Genomic DNA, 12,434 nt, shown 5'->3' with positions numbered 1-12,434 from the left:
AACTTTGATGTCACGCCATGAAGAAACAAATTAGTATAACTCAATGAAATCCAGTCTGATCAGTACCAGACTTTACAGGCATGATGTCACACCCGCCCTGAACAGATTGATGTGCCCATTGTCGGGAATACGGACAGCGCCACCTAGTGGCAACAGGAAATGTCATGGCTTTAATTTTGTTGTACTGATTTTCACAGGTTGATCGTGGCCACCCCAAAAGCGGTGAATATCCCCATCAGTCCCTCGTGATGCTTCAGTGCAAAAATTGTGACTTTAAACTGAACGGCGCACCCTGGTGGCAACGCTGTTCACGATGAAAGATGAAGTGGCTTTTGAGGGTCTTGGCAAGTTTATAGAGGCTTGAAATTTGGCACACACCTCCAATGTGACGAAGGCTTTGTTGTTATGTGATCATTTTCATTGAATATCCCAAAATGGCTCCACAGCGCCCCCTACAAAATTTCAAAACCACAGCCCCAGCTCTGTGTTTTATGTATGAATCTGAAACCTGGTAGGCTTATAGGAGATATCAAGATGTACAAAAAAGTCTCTTGGAGCAATATCCCAAATCCAACAGGAAGTCAGCCATTTTAAAATTAATGTGCAATTTTGGCGACATTTTCTCCTCTTTCCAGGCACCGTTCTTTGACGAACTCCTCCAAGGGATTTCATCATATTGAACCAATCTCCAGTGTGTGGAATCTAAAGACCTTTGTGATGTTAAATTGCGAAGGTTTTTACGTCCAGGGAAACGGGGTGGTCATGGCGGCATGTGTAGTTTCAGTCACTCGCCAAAAAGCAGTAATCTGCTGTCACTCAAAATCAAAATGTCCAATATGTCCCAAAGGTCGCAGGCGTGATGAGACTCGAGCTCGGAAATGTTTGTTATGCCATTTGTCAGTAATGGTTAGAGCGCCACCTAGTGGGACGACTATAATCATGATTGAATGAGATGAAATGTTAGCTGGTGGTTGAATGCATGAATGTCATTAATGTGACATCAGATCGGAGGTGCTGGTTGTAGGTGTTGGGCATAGCTCGACGCAATGGGGTGCGAGGGCCCTCATAACGCTGCTTGCAGCTTTAATTATTATTATTATTCACCCCAAACAAGGGCCTTTTTGAGGGCCTAAACATGCTCAAAAACTCATGAAATTTTGCAGACATGCCAGGTCTGGTGAAAAATTTTGTATTTTAATGGTTTTACTTATGAGCACTGGGAAATGGCTCTAGAGCGCCACCTATGCCTTGTTAAATGCAGCCCTACGACCACATCGTTTGAGCTACATGTATGAAATTTGGCACACATGTGTATCATGCCAAGACGAACAAAAAAGTCAGTGGGCCCATTGATGCAAACCCAACAGGAAGTCCGTAATTTAGAAGTGAAGGTGACATTTTGGCTCTAATTTTGCCATTTCCATGCCTCGAACTTTTGCGAACTCCTCCTTGGTGTTTCATTTCATAACCTTCAAATTTGGACAGTGTCAACTACACCCTTGTGCCATGTTAAATTGCGGAGCTTTTGAGTTTTCACAATACTATGAGGCCGTGGCGCCATGGCGAATTTCGATGACTCGCCATGAAAATCTTATTGCCTCTCATTTTGTCATACATTTTCTGACCTTGACCAAAGTCAAGACATATGATAAGGCTCCAGCCCTGAACATATTTCAACTGCCATATTTGACGTCAGCGACAGCGCCACCTAGTGGGAACAGGAAATGTCATGTTTTACACTTTGGGGTACAGTATTGTGATGGGTGACATCTGCAGCCTCAAATTTCTCCAGGAAAGGCGTAAGGAGTTGGTCTTGGGGTACAGTGAAAACTGTGACTTTTCACGAAAGGGTGTGACCTCAGCAGCATGGCGAACTTTGATATCTCGCCATGAAGAAACAAATTAGTATAACTCCATGAAATCCAGTCTGATTAGTACCAGACTTTACAGGCATGATATCAGACCCGCCCTGAACAAATTGATGTGCCCATTGTCAGGAATATGAAGAGCGCCACCTAGTGGGAACAGGAAATGTCATGTCTTACACTTTGTTGTACTGATTTTCACAGGTTCATTGTGGATACCTCAAAAGCGGTGAATGTCACCGTCAGTCGTTCATGATGCTGCAGTGCGAAAATTGTGACTTTATACTGAACGGTGCACCCTGGTGGCAACGCTGTTCACCATGAAAAATGAAGTGGTTTTTGAGGGGCTTGGAAAGTTTAAAAAGTCTTGAAATTTGGCCCACACCTCCAATGTGCTTAAGGCTTTGTTGTTATGTGATCATTTTCATTGAATATCCCAAAATGGCTCCACAGCGCCCCCTACAAAATTTCAAAACCACAGCCCCAGCTCTGTATTTTATGTATGAGTCTGAAACCTGGTAAGCTTATAGGAGATATCAAGATGTACAAAAAAGTCTCTTGGTGCAATATCCCAAATACAACAGGAAGTCAGCCATTTTAAAATTAATGTGCAATTTTGGCAACATTTTCCCCTCTTTCCAGGCACCGTTCTTTCACGAACTCCTCCAAGGGATTTCATCATATTGAACCAATCTCCAGTGTGTGGAATCTAAAGACCTTTGTGATGTTAAATTGCGAAGCTTTTTACGTTCAGGGAAACGGGGTTGTCATGGCGGCACGTGGAGTTTCAATCACTCGCCAAAAAGCAGTAATCTGCTGTCACTCAAAATCAAAATGTCCAAACTCTCCCAAAGGTCGCAGGCGTGATGAGACTCGAGCTAGGAAATGTTTGTTATGCCATTTGTCAGTAATGGTTAGAGCGCCACCTAGTGGGACGACTATAATGATGATTGAATGAGATGAAATGTTAGCTGGTGGTTAAATGCATGAATTCCATCAATGTGACATCAGATCGGAGGTGCTGGTTGTAGGTGTTGGGCGTGGCTCAACGCGATGGGGTGCGAGGGCCCTCATAACGCTGCTTGCAGCTTTAATTAGGGCCCGAGCACCGAGAGTGCGAAGGCCCTATTGTATCTGCTCCGTTTCTTATTATTATTATTATTATTATTATTCAGGCGAAACAAGGGCCTTTTTGAGGGCCTAAACATGCTCAAAAACTCATGAAATTTTGCACACATGCCAGGTCTGGTGAAAAATTTTGTATTTTAATGGTTTTACATATGAGCACTGGGAAATGGCTCTAGAGCGCCACCTATGCCTTGTTAAATGCAGCCCTACGACCACATCGTTTGAGCTACATGTATGAAATTTGGCATACATATGTATCATGCCAAGACGAACAAAAAAGTCTGTGGGCCCATTGACGCAAACCCAACAGGAAGTCCGCCATTTGGAAGAGAAGGTGACATTTTGGCTCTAATTTTGCCATTTCCATGCCTCGAACTTTTGCGAACTCCTCCTTGGGGTTTGATTTCATAACCTTCATATTTGGTCAGTGTCAACTACACCCTTGTGCCATGTTAAATTGCGGAGCTTTTGAGTTTTCACAATACTATGAGGCCGTGGCGCCATGGCGAATTTCGATGACTCGCCATGAAAATCTTATTGCCTCTCATTTTGTCATACATTTTCTGACCTTGACCAAAGTGAACACATATGATAAGGCTCCACCCCTGAACATATTTCAACTGCCATATTTGACACCAGGTACAGCGCCACCTAGTGGGAACAGGAAATGTCATGTTTTACACTTTGGGGTACAGTATTGTGATGGGTGACATCTGCAGCCTCAAATTTCTCCAGGAAAGCCTTAAGGAGTTGGTCTTGGGTTACAGTGAAAACTGTGACTTTTCACGAAAGGGTGTGACCCCAGCAGCATGGCGAACTTTGATGTCACGCCATGAAGAAACAAATTAGTATAACTCAATGAAATCCAGTCTGATCAGTACCAGACTTTACAGGCATGATGTCAGACCCGCCCTGAACAGATTGATGTGCCCATTGTCGGAAATACGGACAGCGCCACCTAGTGGCAACAGGAAATGTCATGGCTTTAATTTTGTTGTACTAATTTTCACAGGTTCATCGTGGCCACCTCAAAAGTGGTGAATATCAACATCAGTCCCTCGTGATGCTTCAGTGCAAAAATTGTGACTTTAAACTGAACGGCGCACCCTGGTGGTAAGGCGGTTCACCATGAAAGATGAAGTGGCTTTTGAGGGGCTTGGAAAGTTTATAGAGGCTTGAAATTTGGCACACACCTCCAAATGGATGAACGCTTTGTTGGCATGTGATCATTTTCATTGAATAGCGCGAAATGGCTCCACAGCGCCCCCTACAATATTTCAAAACATCAGCCCCTGCTCTGTGTTTCATCTATGAGTCTGACACTTGGTAAGCTTGTGTAAGATATCAAGATGTACAAAAAAGTCTCTTGGAGCAATATCCCAAATCCAACAGGAAGTCAGCCATTTTAAAATTAATGTGTAATTTTGATGACATTTTCCCCCCTTTTCAGGCCTCATACTTTGACGAACTCCTCCAAGGGATTTCATCATATTGAAGCATTCTTCAGTGTGTAGAATCTAAAGACCTTTGTGATGTTAAATTGCGAAGCTTTTTCCGTTCAGGGAAACGGGGTGGTCATGGCGGCACGTAGAGTTTCAATCACTCGCAAAAAGCAGTAATCTGCTGTCACTCAAAAACACAATGTCCAATCTCTCCCAAACGTCTCAGGTGTGATGAGACTCGAGCTTGGAAGTGTTTGTTATGCCATTTGTACATAATGGTTAGAGCGCCACCTAGTGGAACGACTAACTAATCATGAATGAATGAGTTGAAATGTTAGCTGGTGGTTAAATGCATGAATTCCATCAATGTGACATCAGATCGGACGTGCTGGTTTTAGGTGTTGGGCGTGGCTCGATGCGCCGGGGGTGCGAGGGCCCTCATAACGCTGCTTGCAGCTTTAATTATTATTATTATTATTATTCACCCCAAACAAGGGCCTTTTTGAGGGCCTAAACATGCTCAAAAACTCATGAAATTTTGCACACATGCCAGGTCTGGTGAAAAATTTTGTATTTTAATGGTTTTACATATGAGCACTGGGAAATGGCTCTACAGCGCCACCTATGCCTTGTTAAATGCAGCCCTACGACCACATCGTTTGAGCTACATGTATGAAATTTGGCACACATGTGTATCATGCCAAGACGAACAAAAAAGTCTGTGGGCCCATTGACGCAAACCCAACAGGAAGTCCGCCATTTGGAAGAGAAGGTGACATTTTGGCTCTAATTTTGCCATTTCCATGCCTCGAACTTTTGCGAACTCCTCCTTGGGGTTTCATTTCATAACCTTCAAATTTGGACAGTGTCAACTACACCCTTGTGCCATGTTAAATTGCGGAGCTTTTGAGTTTTCACAATACTATGAGGCCGTGGCGCCATGGCGAATTTCGATGACTCGCCATGAAAATCTTATTGCCTCTCATTTTGTCATACATTTTCTGACCTTGACCAAAGTGAACACATATGATAAGGCTCCACCCCTGAACATATTTCAACTGCCATATTTGACATCAAGGACAGCGCCACCTAGTGGGAACAGGAAATGTCATGTTTTACACTTTGGGGTACAGTATAGTGATGGGTGACATCTGCAGCCTCAAATTTCTCCAGGAAAGCCTTAAGGAGTTGGTCTTGGGTTACAGTGAAAACTGTGACTTTTCGCAAAAGGGTGTGACCCCAGCAGCATGGCGAACTTTGATGTCACGCCATGAAGAAACAAATTAGTATAACTCAATGAAATCCAGTCTGATCAGTACCAGACTTTACAGGCATGATGTCAGACCCGCCCTGAACAGATTGATGTGCCCATTGTCGGAAATACGGACAGCGCCACCTAGTGGCAACAGGAAATGTCATGGCTTTAACTTTGTTGTACTGATTTTCACAGGTTGATCGTGGCCACCTCAAAAGCGGTGAATATCACCATCAGTCCCTCGTGATGCTTCAGTGCAAAAATTGTGACTTTAAACTGAACGGCGCACCCTGGTGGCAACGCGGTTCATCATGAAAGATGAAGTGGCTTTTGAGGGGCTTGGAAAGTTTATAGAGGCTTTAAATTTGGCACACACCTCCAAATGGATGAAGGCATTGTTGTTATGTAACCATTTTCCTTGAATAGCGCAAAATGGCTCCACAGCGCCCCCTACAAAATCCCAAAATATCAGCCCCTGCTCTGTGTTTTATCTATGAGTCTGAAACTTGGTAAGCTCATGGAAGATATTAAGATGTACAAAAAAGTCTCTTGGAGTAATATCGCAAATCCAACAGGAAGTCAGCCATTTTAAAATTAATCTGTAATTTTGGCGACATTTTCCCATCTTTTCAGGCACCGTTCTTTGACGAACTCCTCCAAGGGATTTCATCAGATTGGACCGATCTGCAGTTTGTGGAATCTAAAGACCTTTGTGATGTTAAATTGCGAAGCTTTTTACGTCCAGGGAAACGGGGTGGTTATGGCGGCACTTAGAGTTTGAATCACTCGCCAAAAAGCAGTAATCTGCTGTCACTCAAAAACACAATGTCCAATCCCTCCCAAACGTCTCAGGTGTGATGAGACTCGAGCTTGGAAGTGTTTGTTATGCCATTTGTACATAATGGTTAGAGCGCCACCTAGTGGAACGACTAACTAATCATGAATGAATGAGTTGAAATGTTAGCTGGTGGTTAAATGCATGAATTCCATCAATGTGACATCAGATCGGACGTGCTGGTTTTAGGTGTTGGGCGTGGCTCGACCCGCTGGGGGTGCTCGGGCCCTCATAACGCTGCTTGCAGCTTTAATTATTATTATTATTATTCACCCCAAACAAGGGCCTTTTTGAGGGCCTAAACATGCTCAAAAACTCATGAAATTTTGCACACATGCCAGGTTTGGTGAAAAATTTTGTATTTTAATGGTTTTACATATGAGCACTGGGAAATGGCTCTAGAGCGCCACCTATGCCTTGTTAAATGCAGCCCTACGACCACATGGTTTGAGCTACATGTATGAAATTTGGCACACATGTGTATCATGCCAAGACGAACAAAAAAGTCTGTGGGCCCATTGACGCAAACCCAACAGGAAGTCCGCCATTTGGAAGAGAAGGTGACATTTTGGCTCTAATTTTGCCATTTCCATGCCTCGAACTTTTGCGAACTCCTCCTTGGGGTTTCATTTCATAACCTTCAAATTTGGACAGTGTCAACTACACCCTTGTGCCATGTTAAATTGCGGAGCTTTTGAGTTTTCACAATACTATGAGGCTGTGGCGCCATGGCGAATTTCGATGACTCGCCATGAAAATCTTATTGCCTCTCATTCTGTCATACATGTTCCGATCTGGACCAAACAGCACACATATGATAAGGCTCCACCCCTGAACATATTTCAACTGCCATATTTGACATCAAGGACAGCGCCACCTAGTGGGAACAGGAAATGTCATGTTTTACACTTTGGGGTACAGTATAGTGATGGGTGACATCTGCAGCCTCAAATTTCTCCAGGAAAGCCTTAAGGAGTTGGTCTTGGGTTACAGTGAAAACTGTGAGTTTTCGCCAAAGGGTGTGACCCCAGCAGCATGGCGAACTTTGATGTCACGCCATGAAGAAACAAATTAGTATAACTCAATGAAATCCAGTCTGATCAGTACCAGACTTTACAGGCATGATGTCAGACCCGCCCTGAACAGATTGATGTGCCCATTGTCGGAAATACGGACAGCGCCACCTAGTGGCAACAGGAAATGTCATGGCTTTAATTTTGTTGTACTGATTTTCACAGGTTCATCGTGGCCACCTCAAAAGCGGTGAATATCACCATCAGTCCCTTGTGATGCTTCAGTGCAAAAATTGTGACTTTAAACTGAACGGCGCACCCTGGTGGCAACGCTGTTCACCATGAAAGATGAAGTGGCTTTTGAGGGGCTTGGAAAGTTTAAAAAGTCTTGAAATTTGGCGCACACCTCCAATGTGGTTAAGGCTTTGTTGTTATGTGATCATTTTCATTGAATATCCCAAAATGGCTCCACAGCGCCCCCTACAAAATTTCAAAATCACAGCCCCTGCTCTGTGTTTTATGTATGAGTCTGAAACCTGGTAAGCTTATAGGAGATATCAAGATGTACAAAAAAGTCTCTTGGAGCAATATCCCAAATCCAACAGGAAGTCAGCCATTTTAAAATTAATGTGCAATTTTGGCAACATTTTCCCCTCTTTTCAGGCATCGTTCTTTGACGAACTCCTCCAAGGGATTTCATCAGATTGCACTATTCTTCAGTGTGTGGAATCCAAAGACCTTTGTGTTGTTAAATTGCGAAGCTTTTTACGTTCAGGGAAACGGGGTGGTCATGGCGGCATGTGGAGTTTCAATCACTCGCCAAAAAGAAGTAATCTGCTGTCACTCAAAAACACAATGTCCAATCTCACCCAAAGGTTGCAGGCATAATGAGACTCGAGTTCGGAAATGTTTGTTATGCCATTTGTACATAATGGTTAGAGTGCCACCTAGTGGAACGACTAGCTAATCATGAATGAATGAGTTGAAATGTTAGCTGGTGGTTAAATGCATGAATTCCATCAATGTGATATCGATCGGACGTGCTGGTTTTAGGTGTTGGGCGTGGCTCGACGCGCCGGGGGTGCGAGGGCCCTCATAACGCTGCTTGCAGCTTTAATATTATTATTATTATTATTTCGGCAAATGAATTGGCCGTTTGAGGGCCTAAACATGCTCGAAAACTCATGAAATTTTGCACACGCGTCAGGTCTGGTGAAAATTTACGTATTTTAATGTTCTCAGACATGGCCAGGGAAAATTAGCTCAGTAGCGCCACCTAGAAAAATGAAAAACGCGAGCCCCCGATATGGGTATGACCTACATGTTTGAAAGTCGGTACACCTATATAACGTTCAGAGTCGAACAAAAAAGTCTATTATGGCAATGTCCTAAACCCAACAGGAAGTCCGCCATTTTGGATTGAAGGTGACATTTTGGCTCTGATTTTACCGTTTCCATGCCTCGAATTTTAACGAACTCCTCCTTGGGGTTTGATTTCATAACCTTCATATTTGGTCAGTGCCAACTACACCCTTGTGCCATGTTAAATTGCGGAGCTTTTGAGTTTTCACAATACCATGAGGCCGTGGCGCCACGGCGAATTTCGATGACTCGCCATGAAAATCTTATTGCCTCTCATTTTGTCACACATTTTCTGACCTTGACCAAAGTGAACACATATGATAAGGCTCCAGCCCTGAACATATTTCAACTGCCATATTTGACATCAAGGACAGCGCCACCTAGTGGGAACAGGAAATGTCATGTTTTACACTTTGGGGTACAGTATAGTGATGGGTGACATCTGCAGCCTCAAATTTCTCCAGGAAAGCCTTAAGGAGTTGGTCTTGGGGTACAGTGAAAACTGTGGCTTTTCACGAAAGGGTGTGACCTCAGCAGCATGGCGAACTTTGATATCTCGCCATGAAGAAACAAATTAGTATAACTCCATGAAATCCAGTCTGATTAGTACCAGACTTTACAGGCATGATGTCACACCCGCCCTGAACAGATTGATGTGCCCATTGTCAGGAATATGAAGAGCGCCACCTAGTGGGAACAGGAAATGTCATGTCTTACACTTTGTTGTACTGATTTTCACAGGTTCATAGTGGCCACCTCAAAAGCGGTGAATATCACCATCAGTCCTTGATGATGCTTTAGTGCAAAAATTGTGACTTTAAACTGAACGGCGCACCCTGGTGGCAACGCTGTTCACCATGAAAAATGAAGTGGCTTTTGAGGGGCTTGGAAAGTTTATAGAGGCTTGAAATTTGGCGCACACCTCCATTGTGCTTATGGCTTTGTTGTTATGTGATCATTTTCATTGAATAGCGCAAAATGGCTCCACAGCGCCCCCTACAATATTTCAAAACATCAGCCCCTGCTCTGTGTTTCATCTATGAGTCTGACACTTGGTAAGCTTGTGTAAGATATCAAGATGTACAAAAAAGTCTCTTGGAGCAATATCCCAAATCCAACAGGAAGTCAGCCATTTTAAAATTAATGTGTAATTTTGATGACATTTTCCCCTCTTTTCAGGCTTCATACTTTGACGAACTCCTCCAAGGGATTTCATCATATTGAAGCATTCTTCAGTGTGTAGAATCTAAAGACCTTTGTGATGTTAAATTGCGAAGCTTTTTCCGTTCAGGGAAATGGGGTGGTCATGGCGGCACGTAGAGTTTCAATCACTCGCAAAAAGCAGTAATCTGCTGTCACTAAAAAACACAATGTCCAATCTCTCCCAAAGGTCGCAGGTGTGATGAGACTCGAGCTTGGAAATGTTTGTTATGCTATTTGTCAATAATGGTTAGAGCGCCACCTAGTGGCATGACTATAATCCTGGTTGAATAAGATGAAATGTTAGCTGATGATTAAAAGCATGAAATCCATCAATGTGACATCACATCGGACGTGCCGGTTTGAGGTGTTGGGCGTGGCTCGACGTGCCGGGGGTGCGAGGGCCCTCATAACGCTGCTTGCAGCTTTAATTAGGGCCCGAGCACTGACTGTGCGAAGGCCCTATTGTATCTGCTCCGTTTCTTATTATTATTATTATTCACCCCAAACAAGGGCCTTTTTGAGGGCCTAAACATGCTCAAAAACTCATGAAATTTTGCAGACATGCCAGGTCTGGTGAAAAATTTTGTATTTTAATGGTTTTACTTATGAGCACTGGGAAATGGCTCTAGAGCGCCACCTATGCCTTGTTAAATGCAGCCCTACGACCACATAGTTTGAGCTACATGTATGAAATTTGGCACACATGTGTATCATGACGAGCCGAACAAAAAAGTCAGTGGGCCCATTGATGCAAACCCAACAGGAAGTCCGCAATTTAGAAGTGAAGGTGACATTTTGGCTCTAATTTTGTCGTTTCCATGCCTCGAACTTTAACGAACTCCTCCTTGGAAATTGGTCGTATAAGCTTCATATTTGGTCAGTGCCAACTACACCCTTGTGCCATGTTAAATTGCGGAGCTTTTGAGTTTTCACAATACCATGAGGCCGTGGCGCCACGGCGAATTTCGATGACTCGCCATGAAAATCTTATTGCCTCTCATTCTGTCATACATTGTCCGATCTGGACCAAAGAGCACACATATGATAAGGCTCCAGCCCTGAACATATTTCAACTGCCATATTTGACGTCAGCGACAGCGCCACCTAGTGGGAACAGGAAATGTCATGTTTTACACTTTGGGGTACAGTATTGTGATGGGTGACATCTGCAGCCTCAAATTTCTCCAGGAAAGGCGTAAGGAGTTGGTCTTGGGGTACAGTGAAAACTGTGACTTTTCACGAAAGGGTGTGACCTCAGCAGCATGGCGAACTTTGATATCTCGCCATGAAGAAACAAATTAGTATAACTCCATGAAATCCAGTCTGATTAGTACCAGACTTTACAGGCATGATATCAGACCCGCCCTGAACAAATTGATGTGCCCATTGTCAGGAATATGAAGAGCGCCACCTAGTGGCAACAGGAAATGTCATGTCTTACACTTTGTTGTACTGATTTTCACAGGTTCATTGTGGATACCTCAAAAGCGGTGAATGTCACCGTCAGTCCTTCATGATGCTGCAGTGCGAAAATTGTGACTTTATACTGAACGGTGCACCCTGGTAGCAACGCTGTTCACCATGAAAGATGAAGTGGCTTTTGAGGGGCTTGGAAAGTTTATAGAGGCTTGAAATTTGGCACACACCTCCAAATGGATGTAGGCTTTGTTGTCATGTGATCGTTTTCATTGAATAGCGCGAAATTGCTCCACAGCGCCCCCTACAAAATTTCAAAACAACAGCCCCAGCTCTGTGTTTCATCTATGAGTGTGAAACCTGGTAAGCTTATGGAAAATATCAAGATGTACAAAAAAGTCTCTTGGAGCAATATCCCAAATCCAACAGGAAGTCAGCCATTTTAAAATTAATGTGCAATTTTGGCGACATTTTCCCCTCTTTTCAGGCTTCATACTTTGACGAACTCCTCCAAGGGATTTCATCATATTGAACCATTCTCCAGTGTGTGGAATCTAAAGACCTTTGTGATGTTAAATTGCGAAGCTTTTTACGTTCAGGGAAACGGGATGGTCATGGCGCCACGTGGAGTTTGAATCACTCGCCAAAAAGCAGTAATCTGCTGTCACTCAAAAACACAATGTCCAATCTCTCCCAAAGGTCGCAGGCATGATGAGACTCAAGCTCGGAAATGTTTGTTATGCCATTTGTCATTAATGGTTAGAGCGCCACCTAGTGGGACGACTATAATCATGATTGAATGAGATGAAATGTTAGCTGTTGGTTAAATGCATGAATTCCATCAATGTGACATCAGATCGGACGTGCTGGTTTTAGGTGTTGGGTGTGGCTCGACACGCCGGGGTGCGAGGGCCC

The sequence above is a fragment of the Copadichromis virginalis genome, linkage group LG15 (assembly GCF_057382275.1).
Source record: "Copadichromis virginalis isolate Kocher_CV1m ecotype Utaka linkage group LG15, C_Virginalis_male_GT1.1, whole genome shotgun sequence".
Taxonomy (NCBI): domain Eukaryota; kingdom Metazoa; phylum Chordata; class Actinopteri; order Cichliformes; family Cichlidae; genus Copadichromis; species Copadichromis virginalis.
Note: the sequence above shows the minus strand (reverse complement) of the source record.